This window comes from Tiliqua scincoides, chromosome 7 (genome assembly GCF_035046505.1).
Source record: "Tiliqua scincoides isolate rTilSci1 chromosome 7, rTilSci1.hap2, whole genome shotgun sequence".
Lineage (NCBI taxonomy): Eukaryota > Metazoa > Chordata > Lepidosauria > Squamata > Scincidae > Tiliqua > Tiliqua scincoides.
Window position 1 is genome coordinate 67,590,356 of NC_089827.1, and position 19,625 is coordinate 67,609,980.

The 19,625-nt window shown below is 42.2% G+C and overlaps 2 pseudogenes; both read left to right on the top strand.

Annotated features, from left to right (window-relative positions):
* Positions 1-11,244: 11,244 nt before the first annotated feature.
* Positions 11,245-11,367, top strand: LOC136658136 (5S ribosomal RNA; annotated as a pseudogene).
* Positions 11,368-18,713: 7,346 nt separating this feature from the next.
* Positions 18,714-18,830, top strand: LOC136658073 (5S ribosomal RNA; annotated as a pseudogene).
* The last annotated feature ends 795 nt before the right edge of the window (positions 18,831-19,625 follow it).

The following is a 19,625-nucleotide window of genomic DNA, read 5'->3' on the forward strand; positions in this document are numbered from 1 at the left end:
GGCGGACTCCCATCCAAGTACTAACCAGGCCTGATGCTGCTTAGCTTCCAAGATCAGACGAGATCAGGCATGTGCAGGGTAACAGATAGTGGATGTGGTTAATGCCTCAATTGCAAAAGGAGAAGCTAGAAGTATTAAAGGAGGTTGTGTTAAGGCTGGTGGACATGCCATGCAAACTCTCAAGTCTCAAAAAAAATGGAGCTTGCAGTCTCAAGCCTTGACTCAACAACCTCCAAGAAACTTACTGATCCAAAAAGCCTTTAGCAATGTAAAGATTTTTATTTCAGTTGGAGCTTCCCCTTTGTGTTGTCAAGAGCTGGGACCCAAATTATTATTAAGGACCATTTCATTAAAAAAAAAGAAAAGAAAAATAATCTTTCAATTTATTTTATTTTATTTGATGGAATCTTTGTCAGGGGACATCAACTAGGATATTTATGCCACCAGAAAAAAAATTCCAGTTGTTTCCATATACTGAGAAAAGTGATGTCCAATCAGTCTACACCACTGTTGTGGTTGTGCCCCCTTCTTGCCTTCCAGTTAGAAGCAGAGAAGGGTCAGAGGGTGACATGGCAGCATTGTATACTTAATTTTGGATTGTGGAGAGAGAGAAAGCAGAAGATAGCAAAGCAGGAAGTAGACGAATGCTATGAAGGGGGGATAGTGGGGTGGATGAGAGACCAAGGGGACTCAGTGAAGATTGGGGGGCTTGGCCAAAGGACCCCCCCCCCACACACACACACACAGCCAAAGATTCTGGCAGGTTTGCACGTCTGAGTCTCAAGCAAAATGTTGGGAGCACACCCATGTCTAGCTCCTATTCCACCAGTTGAACACTTATGCCAATTCCTAGTCTTCTTTAGTTTTGGACTTCCCCCCCCCCCAAAAAAAAAAAAAAAAATCTTATCATTAAGTGCAAATTAGATGAATTTCTTATGCAAAACTTCACAATAGAAATGTTCTAGTACATGTATAAATGGATGCCTGTTCAATTTTTTTTTAAATGCATTATGCTGTACGGTGTTGTCGATATATCTACAAGTATAATGTGTATTTATAAAACCAATTTTATGACTCCTTAGATGTTTCTTTTCTTTTTCTTTTTTTTTCCTCTTGGAAGCTTTTTGGTATGCAAGGTGCCTCATAAATAATGTATGTGCCGAATTAAATAATTTAAAAGCAATTACCAGGAAGTATGCATTTAACAGTTCTGAATGGTGGTAATTAATTGCTTCGAGTGTTTCAGAACAGCGAGTACTACTGTTGTTTCATCAAAACAATGCCCACGCATCCTTACATGTGACAAAGGGGTTCCCCCCCACCCGGATTGGGGCCATAGCCAAACTAGGACACCAAATGAGAAATATTCATTGGGAATCATATATGAACAGGTATAGTGTTCCATTGTGAGGAATGAGAGGGTAAATTCTCAGCGTCAGTCCATCCAGTGTGTACTCTGCAAATAGCAACTGTTGGTAGGTCAGTGATTGCAATAAGGAAAAATTAAGTACTAATTATTACTAACAATAATTAGCAGAATACCAATCTCAGTCAGTCGGCAATCAGCATCAGATGTAGCGCAAGCAACCAGAGGAATGGGAAGCTGTGCCATCCTTAAAAAAAGAAAAATGAATTATTCACTCTTCAAAGCCACAGCCTCAAAACTCACCATGCGATTTGAGTTGATCCCACTGAGTTTCCATTGTGTCCCCGCAGGCAAAAGCCATTGATGTGGACTGCCGGGCAAACCCCACTACATGATAGCGCTGACTGGCGCGCATAGAGTGTTGTGCGAGTGTGTGGTATCTGATTATATTTAGCCATGACAGTTTCATTTTTTAACTATATCCAGAGCCAAAGCAGCATCGCTTCGGCCACAGCACACATGTCTAACACTGGTCCTGGTTGTTCTATGAAAAGCCTTATGAAAAGTTTGTTTTGTGATTGTTCTATATGTTAAAAAAAAGTTTTGAAAAATAGGAGGACTGTTTGATGTCCTTTATATTTACAAATAATTTTAGCAATAATATTAAGAGGAGGTCAGAATTCAAAGCATAAGAACATAAGAACATAAGAACAGCCCCACTGGATCAGGCCATAGGCCCATCTAGTCCAGCTTCCTGTATCTCACAGCGGCCCACCAAATGTCCCAGGGAGCACACCAGATAACAAGAGACCTCATCCTGGTGCCCTCCCTTGCATCTGGCATGCTGACATAGCCCATTTCTAAAATCAGCGAAAGACAGGAAGTATTACTGCCTCACCATCACACTCTTATAAGAGCAGCTGTCTTTTTTGAAGTTTCTTCATCACTTTATAGTTCATTATCAACACCAATACGCTTCTTTTTTTTTTTGAACATGTTATTTTCATCTCACATTATATTTTTGGAGCTGCCAAGAGTGAGGGCTCCCTGAGGCTTCACATCTCAAGCAGTTGTTTCCTGCTGTGGGTGTGGTTTGACTGTAATTTCAAAGCACAGTGTTTAAACCTAGTTTATAACTTACTTTAGAGCAGGGTTCTCCAGACCCTGTCCCATGGGTCAGATCTGGCACCTTGCCTTTTCTCTCCCTCGCATGAATGGCGCTTACCGTTCCGTGGGGGAGCTATCCTTCCCCACCACTGATCTGAGTAGACATGCCTAGGATTGTGCTGTGAGGAATGGACCATGACATTCAGCTTTCCTTTCCAAGTATCTAATTAGTATTGGTCCAGTATATTTCAGTCATCAATGCTGGTAAATTTGAGGGTGCTGGGGTGATTTGGGGGAGTGAGAAGAACCTTGCCAAGTTCTGGAGAAACACAATACTTGGAAAAATGTTAGAGGTGGGGTGGCGTATGAGCATTGGCGGTGGCAGTGGCCAAGAGTTTTAATATTCTCGTGAGTAAAGGAACCCCAGAAATATAATGCAAATCTCCCTCTTGGTCCAAAATTGTCATTGAATCTTTCTTGAAGCCTGCAATCTCTGGGTCTTATCAGGTCAGCGCCCTCTACGGTTCAATCACAATCTCCTGCATCTCTGTGCTCACCTAAAACAATGTTTCATGTCACTTCTATTTCTGCCGAAGAACAATTTTGCTAAGCAACATGTTAATCAAATTCTTAATGCAGTAAGGTAGTGCTCTGGTTATGGGCAGTATAAGTAGCCCTAGTGACGATAAAGATTTCCTTCTTTGACTGATGTATCACCAATCAATAGCCTTCTGTGTCATTTAGCACTTTGTGTATCAAGAATATTAATGACACGACCAGTGGTCTGGGAACAGCACTTGTTAATTAACTGCTATCTCTCTCTGTTAACTGACTCCAACACAGCACAGCAATATAGCACATTTACTGTAAATTGCTTATGCTTGCGTGGTTGGCTGTGGTGCTTATAAATAAATACCGTATTTTTCGCTCCGTACAACGCACTTTCCCCCCCCAAAAAAAAAGTGGGGGGGAAAGTGTGTGCGTCTTATGGAGCGAATACTGGGGGCAAGGTCTGCACTAGGGGCAAGGTCCTCATTTGCACAGGCGCCACAAGGGGAGGGCAGGCTTACTTTAAAAGTAAGTTTTCCTCCTCTAAAAACTAGGTGCATCTTATGGTCAGGTGCGTCTTATGGAGCGAAAAATACGGTAATAAGGATTTTGCTGTAATTTGAAAACATTTGAAGATAAAGAATCCTTTTCTGTCTTTCTGTCATCTTTTCTGTCCAGATACACTCTCTTAATCATAGATCTCTGTATACCTTTTGGTATTATTATTTTTTTTTGCAATAATATTTGCAATATTGTTTGCTACCCTTGCTAACTGGTCAAAGAGACACCTTTCAAAGTGGTATACTTAGCAGGGGGAGAGCAACTGCCCCTCTACACCCCAAAATGGTGTCTTTTCCAGTGGCTGTTGCTGGAATTTTTTTATTTTTTTATTTTTTAACTTTGTGAGCCCTTTGGAGACACGGAACCATTTATTGATTTGTTTTACAATGTAAATCGCTTTGTTCTAACTGTTCATCCTTTGCAAGATCTTCTACTGTAAGTCCTGGATAGGATTGGGCTGCCCTGGATAGGATCAAAATAAACAGGATTCTGTGTGGGATTGTACATCCTGTGAAGTACAGGCCCATTGAAAATCACCACATCCCTCTCTAATTCGCTTTTAGAAGATTTTTTTTAGAAGATTTTTCTTTCAGGATGTGGTGAGTCACAGCAGGTGGACATTGCTATAGTATCCAGTTGAATGTGTACAAAATCCAATGAGAAAAGTCACATTGAAACCAATGAATAATAAGTAGCATTTTAGTGCCAGAATCTGAGATTAATTTAAATGCATTTATATTTTTCTGTGGGTCACCTGCATTATTAAAATGACAGCCATGGTTCATATGTTTTTCCACAGTGCAGTAGTTCTTCCTCTGTCCATGAGTGATACGTTCTAAGACCTACCATGGATGCCCAAAACCATAGATAGTAGCAAATCCCTATATATAGTCATTTTTCATTTACTTACATACCTGTGATGAATTTATTTTCAAAACAACACTGGGATAACACAGCAACCAATGCATATAGTAAGAATGTTAGAGGCTAACTGACATGAGTAAAGTGGGGCAGTGTCGGTAGAGAGGATAAAGAAAGATGAACCACGAGTGCAACGGGGTGGGAAGATTTCACCATGTTACTCAGAACGGCTTGCAATTTGAAACTTAGGAATTGTTATTTCTGGAATTTTCCATTTAATACGATGAAACCTCAGGCTACGTAATACTTATGTATAAAAATAGGGTCTGCAAAAGGGGACAACTGAAAATGTAGTCTAGGATCAAGGCTGGTTTTACAGCCAATCCTAATGGTGGTGGTGCCATTTTCATCCCCTTCTCCTGAGTAAGGGCTCAGGGGCCGCAATCAATCTCCTCCAGTCTACACTGGCTATTTTGCCAGTGCAGACTGGAGAAACTCTGTACAGGTCCTTCCAGTCTGTCGCGGAGCATAGGATACAGCAGAGCAGGGTTCCGCCAGTCCCATCTCCGTTCTGCCTCAGTTCCTCTCCTTGCCGTCCCCTCCCCTCTCCCCACCCTGGAACACCTCCCCTCCTGTTCAGAAACCCCACACCGCTGGCCAGTGATGCACCTTACCGCTGGCACTCCAATGGCGTTGGCTTCCCAATGCTGGGCCCAACACCAGTTCAGCTTACTCTCCTGGTGCCATGCTGGAGCTCAGCACTGGTTCTGGGAGAAAATAGAATTGGGCCCTAAGGCTGCTGGTTCTTAGAATTACATTTTAAACTGGGGTTGTATGACTCATTGACCGCCCTTCGCTTTCAATGTATGCCATCGGCCTGGTTGGAGGGGAAATATAATAATACCCCCTTTTATCAAAGAGTTTGTATATGTGGACTAGGGGTTATTGATGATATCTTTCACTATTTATTAAGTTGTCCCTTGTATGAACATCCTAGGAATCAATTCCTTGCTGGTATACTTAGACTATTGCATGATAGACCCTTGTCTGTCCAGCTATGCAGTTTGCTTGCGGGTACAGATGTTACTATCACCTATCAAGTAGCAAAGTTTGCTAAAGCCGCAAAAAAGATATGTGCAAAACTCCATAAATCTTAAGGATGAGTGCTTTTATTGGTTATTGTTATATATTTTGTTGTTGTTGTTTTCTTTTAATGTATTGTGACGACCTATGGTTTTAAGCAAATAAATTGAATCTGAATCTGACTCATTGACCAAACAAATGTTAGGCGCATTTGCCCATGCAAATGTTAGTCAACCGCCATTTAGCTATACTCTGAAACAGCGAAAGGCTGTTGTTAATTACCTTAGCAAATTTACATTTTATTTTCTCATTTAGGACTTTATTGAAGTAGCTGTTCAGCAGAAGATAGCAGTGTAAGATCTTCCCCTTGTCTCCCAAAATTGTCTACAATGGAAGACTCTGTGAAGAGCCATTGTAATTATACAAGTTGAAAATACTAATTATTCTACAGCTTCGTTTCTCCTGAAAGGAAGAACTGATGATTTCTTCCTGTGCGTTAACAGACTTTAGAGAAATCATTACAGATTCACAAAGTGAATATTAAATAAAATAATCATGTTGAGGGGGTGCTACATTTCAGGTCTTAGTTAATAATTTCTGCTTGGAAGGAAAGAACACCTAATTGCCTCCAAACTGTTTTAGTCCTAATAATTTGAAGACACATCATTTTTAAATTGCAAACTCCCAGGATGTTAATCATTTCCAATTTATGATGCTCTTATAAACATGTAAAGAGCACTAATGGTATAAAATTGCTCTACAGGCTTAAAACCTAATCCCCTCAAAATGACCTGAAATGAAAATGTACATCAGAGGCACATTCAAAGACAACATTCATAATGCCCCCCCCCCTTCCTTGTGATAGGAGGAGGAATTTCATACAATTTGATATTTGGTCTTCCTAATGAATTGTACAGAGCATAGCCATTCTGATGTGTTCAGAGGCAGTTCGTACATGCAACCATAACAAAGTGTCTGGAGACCTGACACGGTAAACGGGACTGTACCACTTTGGGTTGCAGATGAAAGATCACCCTTCTTACACATTGCTCTTAAAAAAAAAAAATCTCCCTGCAAGCAGAGCACACAAGGTCCAATCCTTTGCCCTCAGCGCTGGCCCTCCACCAGCAGGAGGGGGTGGAATCGACAGAGGTCTGCTCTGCTGTATCCTGAAGCCCATGTCATACCTTTTGGCCTGACATGGGGCCTCTCAACTTTGTGTTGGCAAAATAGCCAGCTCCAGCTTTAGTATCCCCATTGTGGAGCCTGGGCCCTTACCTGGGGGAAAGCGGACAAATGTCCCCTTCCCCTGAGGAGATACCGGTGGCTTCCCAGCATGCATAGGATGCCATGGGAGCCATTTTGGTGCCGCTGCTTCTCTGGGTTCTAGGCAGCTTAGGATTGGGCTGCCATACAGAAGGGATAGGCTGGGCTAGAACCTTCCCTCTTGTTTTCTACTTGCTGGGAGGAATTCTTTAATATGTGTGGAGATGCTCAAAAATGGTCTGTGCCAACTCCTGTCTGCAATAGCACAGTCCATTGGATCATCCCATTCTGCTGTATGTCGGCCTAAGGGCGCAATACTAACTAGTAGTTAGGCTGGCCCAAGTCCCTTGGGCCGGCCTGGGAGGGTCGCAAACATGCCGTAAAGCATGTTTGTGCCTCTTCAAGGGGAAGTCGGGCCGGCGCTCCAAGAAGCGCCATCCTGTGGAGGCTTACATAAGCCTCTGTGTCGGCTTTCCCTCAGATGCTTGCATCAGTCCCACTGGGCGGGCGATGGGCAGCCCCGGGGGTGGGCAGATGGGAGCAGGAGGCAGGGCTGGGATCCGGCAGTTATGTTGGATCCCAACCCCTGTTCCCGGGACAACAGAGCGGCCTCAAGCCACTCCGCTGTCCTTGGACTTGTGCCACTGTTACCAAAAGGGCTGTTTTGTTTAGGGGGAATTATTACACTACCCTTTTTGGAACCTCAGGATCGCAGGCTGGATAACAAGACGGCCTAATGCAGAGAAATTCCCTTTAGCTTAAAAAGGAGACTGAGAGAAAGATAACTTTCACTAAAAGATTATAGTTTTATTACAGAAGCACAAAGGTAAACATAATGCACATGGAAAAATGGTAAGTATATGTTTCTTGGTTCTAGTATTTGAATCCAGTGTACCTAGCTTTCATGGTGGTTGCGTGTGGAGAGTATTTGGTGCATCCGAGGAAATTAGAAAAAGGGGAGGTTGTAGGGAAGGATTTTAGGGATCCCTGGTCTGCCAAACCCAGTTGCTGACTAAAGACGGGGAGAGAAGGGGAGAAAAAAGGGGGGGAAGAAGGGAAAGAGTTCCAGACGCGAGATAGTTACCTGTCTTGTAGAGCAGTTGGATGGGGGGGAGTCCTAGGGGAGGACCCTCTGACATGACACAGATGTGTTGTGTCCTTGGAGGGGGAGCCAGAGAGAGCGAGCTTGTTGGGCAGCCCTCTCTTAAGAAGGGTTTTTGCTGACCTGCATGAGCTGGGTGTGACCTAGAGCTGGATGTGCTTGCTTACTACCACACAGTGGGGTACTTGGAATATGTAAAACATTGAAAGGATTATAAGCGAAATTCAATAGGGTCAAATGACCGTCTTCCTAGCTGGGGGAACTTACACAATACAGTAAATACAGTAGCTACAGGAAGGCATTTCAAATTTGCATAGAGTACTTCAACAGTGATTGAGTTAAAACAATACAATGAATAGGAGACACTCAAACAATGTTTTACAATGCCAGACTTCTTCCTAGAGAGGTGGAGGTTATGTAGCTTGTGTGAATACAGTAATGTAGGAGACACGTAAACAATGATTTACTATGCCAGACTTCTTTCTAGAGTGGTGGAGGTTGTGTAGCTTGTGACTTGACCTGAATTTGGCCTGTGTTAGAAGTTTAAGCCTGCATATTTTAGTCGATAGTAACATAACCAGATATAAAATCACAACTAAAAGGAAAAAAGGGGATTTTCACGTAACACCATCTCCATGTTTCCCTTTGCCTCTGGTTAAGCCGCTTATGGCCCCTATCCTGCGCTGGATACTGTGCAAGCCTCCTGGCTTGACTGTTCCAGCACAGGATAGGATTACACCCTATGACTTGCTAGTTGGCATTCTATTCACTTGTTGCGGCATGAGAGGTCTGCAGCTCCAACTGCCATTGATCAATCCTGTCTCCTGTCTCTTGTGAGGAGTTCCCCTTTCAGCCTGAAGCACTACTTCCTGTTTCCTGGTTGTTCCGGTCAAATTAAGCTGCAGTAGACGGCTCTGTTGATAGCACTTGAGATCCCCAAATTCACTCCATTGCCTCACATGCATGAATAAATCCACAAGTATCCTAGATTCAGCCAATTAGAGTTCCTCTCCCAAACAATAAGCAACATGGTACGCCTCCAAGGTAGCAGATAAGGGAATAAAGGGCCCCAGCCAGCCTTTACAATGAGCAAGGTAGAGTAGCTGCAACTATTTCATTTGACTGATACGGATAACCAATTCCCTTGAATACTGGCTTTTTTGAAGGGTCACGGTATTTACCTGGCCATCGAGCGAGCTGACCTTGGGACAGTAGTGGATTTTCATTCCGATCCGTGATATCATTCTGACATTTCAATTCTGCAAAGGCAGGCTGCTTGCTTAATTTGACTTCAGCAGCCATATGTTTTAACACTGGGTGTCAAGCAAATTGTATGACACAACACTGCAAATTATCTGACAAAGATGTAGTGCAAAGTCTGTTGTTTAGAGATCTCACCCACAGTTTTCAGAGATAAACATACTTTTTCTTCCCTTCTTAATTGCGGCTCTATGCTGGAGTGCATTTGCTCCGGTGGGGGAGATCCACATGCGCATACGGACAGACAGACAGACAGACAGACGAGGTTCCAGGGATCCAACACGAAGGAGGGAAGCTGCTGGAATGGTCACTGTTTTGGTGTTAAAGGTGGGAATGCTCATTGCCCTCCCAAATCTTCCACCTGAGACCATCGTGTCAGATTAGCCCTGGCAGGAAAGTGCTAACTGTTGTATTTGTTGTACAGGCATTCCCCCATATCCATGGGGAATAGGTTCCTGCTGCCATTTCAGATACCCAAAACCATGTACATTTATTATAATAATAATAATAATAATAATAATAATAATAATAATAATAATAATAATAATAATAATAATAATAATAATAATTTCCATACAGTCAGGTAGATGTTATTGACTGTTTTTTGTTTTTTTTAAATCAGACATCAAGTCCTTCCCAAGGTCCTGGGATGTCTGGATTCTATTCTATTTTTATATTATAAATATTGTCACAAAATGCAAGCTGTTTGCAGTAGAGCTGCTTTTTGCAGTTGTTTGATGGTAATTTCTGTGGCCCTAATGCCGTTCGGGTGCTCTTCAAGGTGTTTTGGAATAGCACCGAGAGCACCAATCACTGTTGGGATCACTTAGGTCTTCTTCTGCCACAGCCTTTCAGTTTCAGTTTGTAAATCTTTGCATTTGGCTGTTTTTTTTCCAGTTCTTTTTCTTCCAGGCTGCTATCCCCTGGTATTGATATATTGATTATTTTGACTTGCTTTGCTTTCTTATCGACTACAGTTATGTCTGGTGTATTGTGCCATAGGTGTGTGTCTGTCTGTAGTTGGAAATCCCATATTATTTTGGCATCTTCAACGACTTTTTCAATTTTGTGGTCCCACCAGTTTCTGGCTGCAGGTAGCTTGTCTTTTTTTCAGATGTTCCAGTACATCATTGTTGCTACCTTGTCATGCCGTTGCTTGTACTCTGTGTGATCTTTTTACAGCAACTAATTAGGTGGTCCACTCTTTCATCAGCTTCTTTGCAGAGACAGCACTTGCTATTTGTTATTTTTTCTACTTGTGCTTTTATTGCATTTGTTCTTAATGCCTGTTGTTGTAGCCATTATTAGACCCTCTATTTCTTTCTTCAAGATGCCTTTTCTGAGCCACTGCCAGATCTTGGTGATGTTTGTTTTCCCAGTAATGCCTCACAAACATTGTCCATGCAGTGGCTTATTTTCCCTCTTTTCTGCACAGTTCTTTATTTGTTCTTTCTTATAAGCCTTTGTAAATGAATTCCTATTAATGACCTCACAGTTACCTCCTGTAGTGTTCCCCTAGCAGCTATGAGTGGTTCTTGATGTCTACCCCCTGTTCCAAAATGAAAGGAAGAAAAATCTTCCTTTTCCAAAGTGTTTGCAAACAAAGAGAGATGAGTCATGAGCTCAGTGGGGAAATTTGAGAACCACATTATCCTGCACATGCCCAATCTCGTCTGATCTCAGAAGATAAGCAGGGTCAGGCCTGGTTAGTACTTGAATGAGAGACCGCCTGGGAATACCGGGTGCTGTAGGCTTATACCATAGTCTTTCGAGACTGAAGGTTGCCAACCATTTGTATGGATATGGGACCTGCAGATACAGGGGGTGCCTGTATTTCCTTGTGAATAATTTTATGGAATCAAATCTTTACCCTGCATGTGCCTGATCTCGTCTGATCTCAGAAGCTAAGCCAGGGTCAGGCCTGGTTAGTACTTGGATGGGAGACCGCCTGGGAATACCGGGTGCTATAGGCTTATACCATGATCTCGGAAGCTAAGCAGGGTCAGGCCTGGTTAGTACTTGGATGGGAGACCGCCTGGGAATACTGGGTGCTGTAGGCTTATACCATAGTCTTTCGAGACTGAAGGTTGCCAACCATCTCCCTATACTGAACACTATCGCCCGATCTCATCTGATCTCGGAAGCTAAGCAGGCTCAGGCCTGGTTAGTACTTGGATGGGAGACTGCCTGGGAATACCGGGTGCTGTAGGCTTATAGTCTTTCGAGACTGAAGGTTGCCAACCAAGTAGCAGAGAAAGTTGGTCTCAAGAAGCAGAACTTCAAGACCACAAGAGTGTAGTGCTCTGTACTACCGAGAACCTCCCAACACAGATTGGCTATCTGGAATATGCTCTGCCTGAGGGTTTGTGTTTTTTGTTGTTGTTGTCTATAGGAGCTTCCAAGATCAAATTCATATAGGAGGCATTAAGAAATTACCAGACCAGGTCAATCCACCTTCAACTGTTTACTCTTGTAAAATATTTAACTTCATTCAAGAACGCTTACTTCTCCTCGTAAAAGTTGACCAATATCTTTTCCTAACCCTTAATTTCCCTGAAGTCCACTAATAAAGGTAATGCCATAAAAAGAAACAGAAATGTTGGAATGACTGATGTGTTTATAGATGACATTTATGCTAGCCAAGACAGCCTTAAGTGAGTCCATAATTCCAGATTTTGTTTAATCCTTTCTGCCAACACACTCTAATTACATTTGACAATCTGCTGAATATTGCCTAATCACCAAGTACTGTGAAAGAAGCTTAAGCAACATGTGTAGAGGGACAGTTTGGATATCCATCATGATTAAAGGAACTAATGCGGAAGTTAGCATCAGTGGTTCCCAAATTTTGAGCCATGACTCCTCAGGGAGCTGCAGAAACCAGGCAGGGGAGCTGCAGAATCCTTGCAAAAAATCCTGAATACATTTGTAGCCCTAATAGGAAGCCAAGGGCATTGCCTCAGTAGATCAAGGGAGCCACCAGCTGAAAATATTTGGGAACCACTGATCAAGGATGTGTGTGAATGGCGGTAATCATATGTGTCCAGTTTGGACAGTACAGTATCATGTGAACTGACCCACTGGTTATCCAGTTTCCCAACCCCACCTGGAGATGCTGAGGTCGAGAGCTGGGATCTTCTGAATGTGAAGCAGATGGTCTCCTGCCAGTGGTGGACTTCCCCAGACCTGTACCCCAGGGCAAAGGTCTGCATTGATGCTCCCTGAAGGATGCTACTGCCACCTACATGCAAATCTCCCCCCCCCCACTTACTTGGAGTGCACAGTGCCTTGTAAGACTCCAGGGTACATCAGGGAAGCCTTCTGAAGGTTCCCTGAGACTTTAAACTGTGCTTCTGGAAAATCGGAAGCACAGTTTCCGACACTCAGAGAGGTTTCCGTGGGGTTCTAAAGGTGTGCAAGACTTCATGCCCAGGGTGTTTGCCCCATAGAGTGAATGGGAGGTCCGCCACTGTCTACCACTAAACTACAGCCTTCATGATGACTTGAATTATTCATCACATTATCATCAAATTATCTCAGTAGTCACTTGGTGCAAAATCAGGGGCCTTTGCTTACGTAATGGACCTATCATACAGTGCTCTTGCTTCATTCTTTTCTACTACACAAAATACGGGTTGTCAGCCCTCTTCATTTCACTCAGTACACACTGCCTCTTGCCAACACATATAATCCCTGTGATGAATATTTACAACACAGGTGTCAGTGTCGCTTCAGCTACTTAGTGAGAGTTCTTTTTTAATTTTGTTGCAAGTCTGAAAAATTATTTTGTTTCTCTTTGCCGCTTCCCCAGGGAGTAGGTGTTACAGCATCAGAGTCAGATGTTTTATTCAACCCATGGTGCCTGCTGATATTTATCAAAATTGTTCTTCAGTTAAAGAAACAAAACAAAAAGAAGAAAAGGATGAGAAATGTTGAATGCATGATTGAAATGGCTTGGAGCCAGAAGCACTAAGAGTGCTTTCCAGATAATTTGAGACAAACGGGTTGATAACGTGAATTGGAATAATTATAGTTATTAAATAGTTGGGATGACATTTTGAATGGAAGGACAACTTTCTACTTTATGTGGCAAAAGTATTGGCTGGAAATATATGTGTACAAATATATTTGTCATGCGGCAAATACGTAAAGTACTGTAAGATAACAAACATTTGCACACCTCTCCGAAGAAGCATTCAAGACTCAGATCACTGCCCGGGACTGGGATTGATATAGCATCACACAATTCACTTTGCACGTTCTGTACTACCTACAGCAGGGATGTCAAATGCACTTCATACAGTGGGTGGAAGCATTCATGGTGCCGTCTGAAGGCCAGAAGTGACATCACTAAGTAGAAAGTGACATCATTAAGTAGATCATGGGCAGAAATAAGCACTTTGTTCTCGCATAAAAACTCGTTAGCTACAAATGACTGAAGAGGAAATGTACAAATCTTGTTCATATTTCCAAGAAATGAGAGAACCAAATTATCAGGAGGGGAGAGCCCTTGCCATGTTATACCATGCAACCACACCAATGGAGACTGTGCTGTGTGCTATGTCTGGGGGAGGGCTGGATAGCCTGCAGGAGGTACTTTGATTTACCCTTTGATAGACTGCCTAATCATCTGTGAATGTCCTCAGATCTACGCCAGCTATATAACCAGTGCCAGTCCAAGGAAAGCCTTACATCTATGGATAGGACTGGGCAGTTATGGTTACAAAAAGTATCTATGGTGGAATGCAGCCATATGTTCCAGCCATGGAGTTCAGAATTCACAAAACCCTCAGTTAGAATTTAAAAGGATGTGGTTGTACATGCTATTGGTGCCAGTTTCTCTGAAAGTTTATTTTTGTCATTTATGGTACAGTGCAATTATACAAATCCTCAGGATTTAGGTCAGTCTGCCTTTCTCTTAACAGCTGTGATCTGAAAATTCTCTTTAATATATAACAACAAACCTTCTAATGTGAGCTAATCTGGGCAATCAGTGGATTCATCCTCAGTGCCATCCTTTGACTTTTATGCAAGGAGGAAATCAATTTAAGTTCCCTGGGTAAATGTGTGTGTATCTGTAAACTTAGGTACTTAATTAATTTCAACCAATGGGGAATGGCTCCATCTCCCTGACCTAGTTCCATTTTCCAAAGAAACAGATTTATTTATTGCCGTTACTCACCAGTGAATTGGGAAATAATTGTTTAGGTGGGATGGGGAGGGTATGTCAAAGACTCAAGCTACTGTATGAAAAGGGAAAAGGCAAAGATGATTGCCTTGCCTAATCCATTTTAATGAGTTATAGATATTATATTTGTGTTGTGTGCCATGACATTCTAAGATGTTTCTCCTGCAACAGGTTATATGACCTGCCGAGCCAAACACATTTCATTTGCCAACAAGCAGCTCACCAGAAGCTCGATACATTTCCTAGTCTTACTATTTTCTGTTTTGTGTTGACTCTTGAAAATGTATTGTCTTAAGTATTTTCTGGAATTAACTAGTTTCTATAGTCCAAGGCATTGTATGCATTTCAGATCATAACACATAGTTTGGCCATTCCGTGACAACACAGTAGTCAAACTTTCATTAGTACTTGGTTACATAGTCAAGTCTGATGACAAATTTATCGTTTGTTATTAGATTCTTCAGTGTCAATAAGCCAATGTTGACAATATTCTTCCTAAGGGGTCTGCACTGCTGTGCAGCAACTCGATGTCTTTTACGGAAACATGATGATGACATCATATGTCATTATTGGACTTCTGGACATGCTGAGCTCCAAGCTGCGTGGAACTCAGCTTGGCTAGGTTTTAAGCTGTGTGGCCATGCACCTTAAAAAGAGCTATGGGTGCTGGTCTTGTTTATTTCTATGTGCATGTTCTTTATGTCAGTGGTTCTCAAACGTTTTAGTACCAGGACCCACTTTTTAGAATGACAATCTTTCAGGATCCACCAGAAGTGTTGTCATTAACCTGGAAGTGATATCATGACTGGAAATGACATAATCAAGCAGGAAAAATTTTGACACCCCCATATGACAATCTAATTAACTAAGGGCGTAGTCCTAACCAACTTTCCAGCACTTGCATAGCTGTGCCAATGGGGTATATACTGCATCCTGCAGTTGGTGGGGGGGGGGAGTCACAGAGGAATTTTCAAGGTAAGGGAATAATTGGTGCTGGAAAGTTGGTTAGGATTGCTCCTTAACTAAATTAAAAGTTTACAATAAGTGTAAGTTTAAAAAATAATAATTTTGAATGAAGAAAAACCTTCCTAACCCACCAAAGCAGTTGCTGATCTGTTAAAAAAACAAACAACCCCAGACATCCTAAAGGCTGCAATCCTATCCACATTAACCCAGGTGTAAGCTTCATTGACTATCAGTGTTAAAAGCATATACTGTACCTAGTAGCCTGTTCAAAGTACAGATCTGTCACATTTCCTCAAATTTCACATACCATGGTAGAATCAAATTTAATATATTAAAAATAAAATACACATTGAAATGAATTGGGGACCCACCTGCAATTGGTTTGTGACCCACCTCGCATGTCCTGACCCACAGTTTGAGAAATGCTACTTTAAGCAGGAGGGAATTTACGCTACACACTGGATATTCGTAAATCACCATTCCTGTTCATTTGATGCGCGTCTCCAGGTTTGAAGGAGTCTGGAAGAAAAAAAAAAGTGTTTGGTCTGATGCCGCAAACACTTGCCAAAATATATGCCTCCACTAATGCATTCCACTGTAGCACAAATAGCTTTTATGGTGAACTGAATGTCTGTTACATTAGAGAATGCAGGAAACGGGGTGATTTCAAAGCCTGTATTAGTTTAAACTAAGCTTTTTTGCCATCTGTTCTGATTCCTAATTCTAAATGCAAAAGAACAGATTTCCCTCTTACGACCATAAAACGAAAGATATAACGATTTAAATGCAGCCATACGTTAGGGTGCAATACTGTACTTCAACACTGATGTATGCTTTTTGGCTCAAAAGATGGTTCCTACCTTCAGAGATTCCTTTCCAGGTTGTTTCATCTGCTGAGGAACGTCCTGTATATTTTCCATGGCACCTTGTGGAATATTGTGAAGGTCTGTCTGAGGTTGCACCCCGTTTATGGGCAGGGGGGTGGGAGAGGCTGCCTAAGCCTCTTAGTCCTCACCTTTACAATGAAAAGAAGAATCAAACTTTCCCATCACTATGTGAATGGGGAAATAAGCCCAGGAGTAAATTGCAAGAGTAGAGTAGTAACAGTGCACACTGAAGACCTGCTAAGCTTGCAAGGAGGAACCCGAAGATTTTGTGGAACTCTTGTTGGAAAAGTGCTGGTAAACAATTCATTGTCTGGCACTTGGTTGAGCAGCAAACTCATTAACTATAATTTTTGAGGGGAGAGGGCAGAAGTGCCAGCTAAACGAGTGTGCCCCGTGCCGGCTTCCTTGACTACCAAGTCACTGCAGACATGCTTTATGGCACATTTACAACACTTCCGTGTGGTCCAAGGGGCTTGTGCTGACACAAGTACTTCTGCAGATTGCACTCGTAGACAATCTGGAGGTGGATGGGATGGGTGCGGCGTTGCTGAACCCAAAACAGTGAAGATAAAGCAGCCCAGGCTGAAAAGAAAAAACCTGTTAGGGTAAGACGGCTTCCCACAGCTTGAATCAATCAGATGCTGTTATATTTTGCCCTGTCTTGTGCAGGGTGTGGGTCTCAGCAACTAGTTCACCACTTGCAATGAGGTGTGACTGTATTTAATGGAAAAGGGAGGTTGCGAATGTTTTAATTAATAAATAAAGAGTTTGGACTGTGACTTCAGGACTCTGCTGTCTTGCAAGATATTTTTTAAAAAATATAATTGCAGAGTTACTAGTAGGAGGAGAAGAATACCTAAGAATTCTTTGTACTTTTAACAAGGTTTCAGTGGCAGTAATATGTTTTTGATTTTTCCAGAGACATCGTGATTCCTTTGGGGTTGGAGGAAGTGTAGCAATTTCTGACAGCTTCATCACTAGTTATAGCCTCTGGAGCCTGGAAACTCTGTCCAGAAGTCTCTGTTATAGAATAAATTAACATACCATTTTCTTTCCCTTTGAAGCCTAGGCAAAAGTCTAGCTAACTATGATTGAAAGGAACTTAAGTGTTGAAAATATAGAGACAGCTATATTCTCCTGAGCATGACCCAAAAATGTACGGACAGCAATTAGTCAGGAATAATTTTATCCTCCTGTCAAAGGTATTTCTTTTTTTCTTTATTTTAATCTCAAGTTTAAGGGAAGTAGTGTATAAATAAAACCAAACTTTCTTTTCTTAAGGAAAAGAAATGGTGCATTACCTGCCAAGGACATTTTGTTCTCAGATCAACATGGCAGCATTAAAAAAAAACCCTATGGGAGGAAATAACAACTGGACATAAGGCACCAATGGCATCAAAAAGATGATGGCAGCAGTAACTGATTTCCTTGAATATGTCAATTAAAGGGCAAGCAGAGTGCAAAGTTTGGTAGCTGTACCTTTACAAAGACTATGGCCCGCTGTTGCAGAAGGGCACATTCTAGAACATTCTCCTTTCTTAGGCCCATTGTTACAGCTCCCCCCCCATACAAACTCACATGGAGACATCAAAGATGCTTATGTATGGTGGGAACAGTGCCACATGAGGACTGCGATATGTGAACAAGCCAGTTATCATATGGCTTAACACAGTGGCTCTCAGACTGTGGGAATGTGTTCTCAAACAGAGGTTCTCAAACTGTGAGATGCAACCCAACAGTGGCTCGCAACCTGAGTTTTGGTGGGTCATGCACTAGTGCTGCCCGGGTGCTGCAAGGCATTCTGGGGCATGCTTCAGTCACCTCAACATAACAAACCTGTGAGGTAGTTTAGGCTGAGAGTGACTAGGCTGAGAGAGAGCAATTTTCAAGGCTGTGCGTCAAATTCCTGCAGCATGACTGCGAACCTTTCGCAGCACACCAGTGTGCTATGGCACACTGCTCCATTGCTCCCCCATCCTCCCCATGGAGGGTAGGGTAGGCCACAGATGTCTTTATCTGTTTGAGGACTTACTTCAGGAATTATATCAGACCAGACACACATTCCTTGTTCAGTTGTTCAAACTAGGGTAGTACAGGACATGAATCTTGTTCTACGCTGAAAATCTGTCATTATTGAGTGTGTTGATATACATGAATACTGGCAGTATCTGGGACACACGTAATATATTTTTAAAAACCTGTAGTACTGTGGATCTTATTAAAAGATCCGTTGTCTCATGGGTCACTTCATGTGTAAATCCAAGTGGCATTTGGATGCTGAAGATGTTCAGAATGATGGCAGTTCAAAGTCTTTTAAGTGAATGACAATGCTGGAAAAATAGCACTCATTTTCTGCTGACCTCACGTGCCTTTCTAACAGCTGAGGAGATTTCTTTCTTGTTAATCAAATCTGTCCGCCAAGTGGATGCCGTTATGTCATTGATATCTTTCCCCAGAACCACTGTCAGAATCTAATGCAGTCTTACTTCCAAGTTGGATCTAACAATAGCTTTGCAGGACAGCAACTGTTATCCTGCACATGCCTGATCTCGTCTGATCTTGGAAGCTAAGCAGGGTCAGGCCTGGTTAGTACCTGGATGGGAGACCGCCTGGGAATACCAGGTGCTGTAGGCTTATAGCATGATCTCGGAAGCTAAGCAGGGTCAGGCCTGGTTAGTACTTGGATGGGAGACCGCCTGGGAATACTGGGTGCTGTAGGCTTATACCATAGTCTTTCGAGACTGAAGGTTGCCCACCACCAGCTTTGCAGGGTTCCTTCCCAACTCTCATATTCCATGATGCTATAAAATGTAAAGAAGGCGGTAACCCCACTTTTAAAAATTAATCAGCAGAAAAAGTAGCAAGCAAAACTAGTTGCTGTGAAATGTTATTTTCTCCAACACATGTCCCCACATTAAGGGGGAAAAAATGCACAAAATATCTTGTCAGTTGATGCTCCTGTGATGGTTTCCAAATATTTCAATATTTATTTGCTGTAGAAATGTACTCAGAAGAATTGCTTTCTGCTGGTAGAAGTGCTGGGATTCAGCATGAAGAAAAGAATAACCTCAACATTTGAAATACTCCAAACACTGGGAAAAGCAAATCCGAATCTATTCATAGTAATTTATACTACATTATTTAAGTACTTTCCTGGCAGTGAGCTCCATTCATCTGACTTTAGATCATAAATAAATATTTCTGAGTAGATAGGCATAGGATTGCCCTGTTCATCCAATCAACATAAAACATGTACATGTGAAGAACACTCCACAGTCTATGTCAGAGTTTCTCAACCAGTAGTACGGGTATCACCAGTGGTACTTGAGGTGGTGTCTGGTGGTACTCACAGTACCCCTGGACACCTGCAACCTGCCAGTGAGACCAGGAACATAATACAACAAACAGCAATAGGAGGCTTGGTTCAGC